General features: G+C 52.5%; 1 pseudogene across 1 annotated transcript; it reads left to right on the plus strand.

Moving 5' to 3' along the window:
• The first annotated feature begins 297 nt into the window (after window positions 1-297).
• On the plus strand, window positions 298-6137 carry LOC308617792 (putative ATP-dependent RNA helicase DDX28; annotated as a pseudogene). The gene is made up of 2 exons: window positions 298-2017; window positions 5981-6137. The product of its transcript is annotated as a putative ATP-dependent RNA helicase DDX28 (transcript).
• Window positions 6138-6426: the final 289 nt, after the last annotated feature.

Genomic DNA, 6426 nt, shown 5'->3' on the forward strand with positions numbered 1-6426 from the left:
GGATCGCCAGAAGCCCTCCGCCCTCCTGGTTCGTAATGCCAGGGCCCCATCGCCGCGTATCGCCGGACCCCGGTCCTGCCTCCATCGCGCACCCTTCCCCAAGGTTGGCGGGGGTCTGGAGTCACCATCCCCGGTTCGGACCTACACACCTCGCCGCTGCTGAGCTCTACACATCCCGCTCCTTCCACACAGTTCGCCGAGTCCGCGGGCCTTACTGAGCCGCGCCGGCCACCGTCTGCGAGGCCTTGGCGCGCCCGTGACGTCACTGTCGTGAGCCTCTCCCGCAGCAAGGAGTGTATGGCTCTCGCACGGTGGCTGGGGCTGTTGTCGCTCGCGGCTCGGTTGCTTCTGGCGCCTCGCCGGGACCCGTGGTGCGCATCCCGCGGGCTCTACAGCGGCGGCAGGAAGAGCGGCAGAGCGGGCAGCGGAGCCCCCGCGGCCGGTGCTGGCGCGACCGGGGCCGCTGCTGATGTCACCGCCGCGACCGGAGTTGAACCAGCGGCAGACCTCACGCTGGGCCCTTGGGAGCCCGCGCCACTCGCTTCGTGCGGCTGGAGGAATCGGCGCGCCCACGTGGACCATTTCTCCATCGAGCGCGCACAATATGAGTCTCCAGCGCTGCGGAACCTCTCGCCCAACGGCTGCTGAACCGAACTGGGTCTGGAGCTCCGCGTTCTGAGCGCACTACAAGAGGCTGCTCCCGAAGTTGTTCGGCCCACAAACGTGCAGTCGAGTACCATTCCCCCACTTCTTCGCGGCCGCCACATCCTTTGCGCCACAGAAACCAGCAGTGGCAGAACTGTCAGCTACATGCTACCTCTCCTTCAACGGCCAGCCAAGCCTGGACCCCTGTCGTATCCCTGCTCCTCGAGGCCTGGTTCTTGCTCCTTCTCGAGAATTAGCCGAACTGGTGCGGGCCATGGCCCAGCCCTTGGGCAGCTCCTTGGTCCTCCAGGTGCGGGAGTTAGGGGGAGGCCATGGCATGAGGAGGACCAGGCTGCAACTGTCCAAACAACCTCCAGCAGATATTCTGGTGGCCACTCCAGGGGCTCTGTGGAAGGCCCTGAAAACTCAACTGATCAGCCTGGAGCCGCTCTCCTTCTTGGTGTTGGATGATGCAGACACGCTGTTGGATGAAAGCTTCCTGGAACTGGTGGATTACATCTTGGAGAGGAGCCATATAGCAGAAGGCCCAGCTGACTTAAAAGACCCCCTCAATCCCAAAGCTCAGTTAGTGCGGGTGGGGGCCACATTTTCCAAAGGTGTAGGCCAGCTGCTGAGTAAAGTTGCCAGCTTAGACTCTCTGACCCCTGTTACCAGTGACAAGCTCCACTGCATCATGCCTCATGTCAGACAGACATTCATGAGGCTGAAGGGAACAGAGAAGGTGACTGGGTTGGTGCAGATCCTCAGGCAGCATGACAGAGCATATAGGACTGGCCCCGCAGGAACTATTCTGGTGTTCTGTAATTGCTCCAGCACTGTGAACTGGCTGGGGTATATATTCTGGATGACCACAAAATCCAGCACTTAAGACTGCAGGGACAGATGCCAGCCTCAGTGAGAGCAGGCATCTTCCAGTCCTTCCAGAAGGGCTCCCGAGACATTCTTCTCTGCACAGACATCGCCTCTCGGGGCCTGGACAGCACCCAGGTGGAGCTAGTCATCAATTATGATTTCCCTCTCACCCTGCAAGACTACATCCACAGAGCAGGGAGGGTGGGCCGGGTGGGGAGCGAGGTGCCAGGCACCGTCGTCAGCTTTGTGACCCATCCCTGGGACGTGAGCCTGGCTCAGAAGATTGAACTGGCAGCTCGCCGGAGGAGAAGCCTCCCAGGACTGGGGTCCTCAGTGAGAGAGCCTTTGCACCAGCAAACCTTATTGCAGCAGGCCTATATATGATGCCATAACAGGGACCTTTCCCTCTGTGCTGGATGGGTGAGCACACTTGTCAGTAGGGTGCTCTGGGCTGCCTAGTCACCTTCTGAAGACCCGGGCTGCTGTCTGGCTTCAAAAGGTAAGTTGCTGGCCAACACTTGAGGGTGAACTACTGAGCTTGGCTCTCTGTAGTCTTTCACGTGAAGAATAATGTCGATCTTGGCTCTGTATTATGTCATGGTTTCTAACAATAAGCGATGTTTCTATGGGTGCCCCTTAATAACAGTTTCCACTGGGGCAGAATTCAGTAGACCCTGAGAAGATTCACACTCCAAACTACCACACTTAGGACGAAGGCTCTTTCAATTGATGTTTTAGTTTAAATTTTGTTTCCTGCCCCCAAACATCCATTAAGCCTCCAGGAGAAGGAAAAGGGGATGTGACTAGCAATAAAGAGAAGTTTTCTTCACAACAATGGCCATGGCAAGCTTAGGCACTTTTGGTGAAATCTCTCTGGGAAGTACTGGCAGAGGAATCAAAGGCAAACTGACACAGAAATATTGCTTGGTGTGCATTTCCAGGCTCTGCCTTCTTTCTCATTTCTTGGTGGCAGGTGGAGGAAGAGAAGAAAAGGTTAAACTTTTTTATAAACCAGAAGAATAAGCTTATAACATCCTCTCACTATCTCTGCATAGGTTCTAGTCTCTGCAGCATTATATAAGCTTTGCCCAAAGTAATGAACTGTTGAAAGTCAAATGTAATACTTCACCAAACAACTTAAAAATGCTTGCGCACTGGAAAGGGTTAAGTTGCAGAGAACACAAATGGACCCAGAGCAACCTTTGCCGAAAGAGAATATTGTGCTAAATGTACAGTCATAGCTCTTTTCCATATGAAGAAACAGTCAGAAGGATAAAAGAACTTGGTCAAAATCACAGAAGTCAGTAGGAAAGAATCTGGTTTGTCTGTCCTCAGGGTTGTGTTCTTTAACCACCAGGCTAGCTTTTCTCAAATCTGATTCATGCATAGAATAACTACACACCTCTGCTTGCCTTGAATATTCCCTGTTTATACATATGCCTGCTGCAGTTTTTAATATTGACCACTTTGACTCCCAAAAGCAACCGAGAATACACAATAATTTGGTCTCTCTATCCATGGACCACTGTGGTGGGACTGCCCAGGAAGCTTATTAAAAGTGCAGCTTCCTGAGCCCTACTCCAGATCTAGATAAGTTTTCTGAGGGTTGGCTCAAGAATCCAGGTACAAGGCTTTTTAAGTGGTTTGGTGGAACCCCCCAGGTGATTCTCTCGCTCTCAAGTTAATAAACCGTTTATTCTGCCTCCCCCAGATGCCCAGCCAGGTCCTGTTAAGGTAGGAGTCCCCACACCACATCAGAGGGATGCTCCCAGCTAAGTAATCTCTGGAGCCTTGGAGATTCTGAATGGTCTCATGCTGGCCCACCTGCCGTGACAAACCTCCGCCAGAGCATTCCCCTTCACATTTTACCTTCTACCACTCCCAAAGGCAGTCTGCTCCAATGAGGCCTGACTTCGTCTGTCCTAACGGGCACCCACTGATTCAAGCAGTTTAGGGATAGAAGGTGCTGTGGTTCTCAACCAGGGTGGCCCAACCTCTAAAAGGGTAGTCCAAGCAGTCTGTACCTCCTGGGCACATCCCCTCTGCAACAGCCCCAGTAAACGAAGGTCCCATCTTTGCTTTTTCAAGGTCGGCAACAGGGAGTCCCCTCCTAAAGAAGGTTCTCTCTCATTGCCACACTATCAAAAACTGCCCCAAATGTGGTTCCTTCCTGTGGGCCTGATCAGGCTAAGGGCAGAGTTGTCTCTTTCCTTCTCTGAGTCGGACCAAGTTGTCTTACTAACCCCTCTTCACAGTGTTGACCATGATTTTCACGGGGGCTGCTGCTGAGCCTTTATCTCATCCTTTCATGGTGGAGAGAGAGAGGATTATAATGATTTTTACTTCTAGGGGAGAGGGGAGTGTAATGATTATGTTGTCATTTTGTATTATGTCCTTTTGTCATGAATTTGTTTTGAATTTCATATTAAAATGGGCCCACCATTCCCACTTTGTGAGGTCATTCAGCACCCTCATTTTGCACCTTTAACATCTCTCTCAGTATCACTTGGAAATGTTTGAAACGGCATGAGCTCGTCCTCACATTCCTATCAGCTGTAAATCCGGAGCCCCGACATGAACGTAACCATTGAGCAGAACCCCTCTCCACTAGCTGTGTAACACTGGGTAGGCTCCTTAACATCTTGGTTTTTCTAAGCCCTCAGGTGTAAAAATGTGAGGGTTCTATGAATTTATATTTGGGGCAGGACAAGGTCGAGAAGAGTGTGTCTTTGCTTGTATTCTTCCAAACTGGAATGTCTTCCCTCTCTTCCCCATGGGTCCAAATCTCACTTGTCCTTCAGGCCCACTGCCAAGGAGCCTTCCCTGATTCCCCAGTCCACACAATTCTCTGCCTCTTAGGGTCAGTGCCGTACAACCTAGCTGTCTCTTAACGTTAATCTTGCCTCTCAAGCCAATTTCAGAATGTGGGTCTCTCTTGCCCTCCTGGGGCCCCTGGGGCTGTACCAGCCCACCTGCACGCCCCACGTGGGGTGTCTACTAGACTAGGGCATGGGTGGGGAAGCCCAGGGTTGAGGGACCAGGCAGAGTACCTCTGCCTCCACCCTGCTCTCCTCCACAAAACTGCCCCTCCTCCTGAAGCCTGACCGCAAGTCACAGGTTCCTTATTATGACCTCACTGGGTAGTGATGACCTCACAGGCCTTCTCACAGTTTCCATGGCAGCATAACTATGGAAATGTGCTGCCCTCAGAGAAACTTCCCTACCAGTTCTCCACCAGATACCAATCTCTTTGGTTGTCTGAGAGAGAGTGTCTGACCGGATCGTCTATATTTACTCAAACCTGTGCTCTGTTCCCTGGCTGGGCAGTGCAGCAGGTACACCGAGACCGGGCACGTGTAGAAGAGGCATGGTGTACACACAACCTCACCTGGCTGCCACATGTTCCTGTGGGGCTTGCCCACCACGTAAACCTCAGCACTTTCCCAGCTGTAAGTAATACCAGTGACCTGGGACACCTTCAGGGTCCCACAGTGCTCACTGCTGAGGACAAGTGAAAGGTCATCCCTGAACTACTGTGCAGGAAGCTTCTGATCTTTATAAATGTTGCCTTCCGCTTTGGGCTACAGGATGCTTCCATTCAGACCCTTTCCTGATTGGCCTCTTAGCAAAAGGCAAGTGCGTTTTTGTTGGCAGATGGTAAACGGAGCAGTTTGAGGAAGAGGGCCACTCTTGAACCGCACCTTCCAACCCAGGCGCCTCTGTGCTGCCATGTGCACATCTATATCGGTCCCCTCAGACACATCCCATACTGAGCTGCTGAGTACTAGGGGAGAGGGTGGTGCCCTATTCATGGGAAGACCGGAAGGACCAAGGGGCGTGATGAAGCGCTAGTGAGACTGGAGGGCTGAGCAGACGGTGTCCCAGGAGGCTGGGTGGATGTGAGCCTACACTTGGTACCCAGAACCCGGTTCTGAGTCTCCTGATCACTGTGCCTCAGTATTTGGCCTTGTTCTAATCTAGATAAAAGTATCAGAGGGCTAGAGTTCAGTGTGGTTGTAACAGGCATTATAAATGGGGCCCAAGAGGGGTTGCCAAAGTGGGAGGGGTCCTTTACCAATTTATATTAGATTATCTTTTTCCAAAACTTGAAAGACGTTTCCATTAAAGCCTCAGAAGTGACACACTGCAAGAAATGTTTTCCCTGTTGTGGAAGGGAGAGATGGAGAGGATCATGATTGCAATTTCTTTCGGGGTCTACTGTTTTCCCTGGAAACGGTGTAGAGACTACCTCACCTGATGCAACCGTAGGCTCTAGGAATTGCTTTTGTAGCCAGTGTCCCTTCTCTAGGGACTCATAGAGGTGATGGGCCAAGTCTGTGTTTTGGATGTCAAGTAGATTAAAGGTCTTCAGCCAGAAACTGGGAGAGACATGAGAGAGGGAAATTCTGGCAGGAGACTGTGTACAGCAGAAGTGACTGATCAGTTCTGATTTTCTTTGCAGCAGCTGTGGCTCCCATTTCTCCTCCTACACCTGGCCACTACCATGTCCTCAACCGAGGGTGTGGAGAAACGCAGTTGGGCCGGCATGGGGAGACATACTGCCTGGTTGGTGGCTACCGGGCCTACGGGGATGCTCCTTTGGCCATGCCAGCAAAGGCGGAAGCCAAGAAGACAGTCCCCAGATGTGCTCCCGAGAGAAAGCACGCTACGGAAGAGTCGGACGAAGATCTCGGTTGCTCCAGACCCAAAATCCGGCAATTGTAGCATGGTGCCAGGAGGCGGACTCCACAGAATCTTGCTGGCTGAACCATTCTGAAGACAGGGCAATGGTTTAACTGCCTAAGACAGCGAATGGCTCTTCCTGCAGTGACCCCTCCCGCCCCCCCCCACTGCCCACTACCACAGATTAGAACCTGCGTCGTTCTGTCTGATCCTTCCTCTGCCAGG

Source organism: Mesoplodon bidens (genome assembly GCF_964165515.1).
Source record: "Mesoplodon bidens genome assembly, chromosome: 5".
Taxonomy (NCBI): Eukaryota; Metazoa; Chordata; class Mammalia; order Artiodactyla; family Ziphiidae; genus Mesoplodon; species Mesoplodon bidens.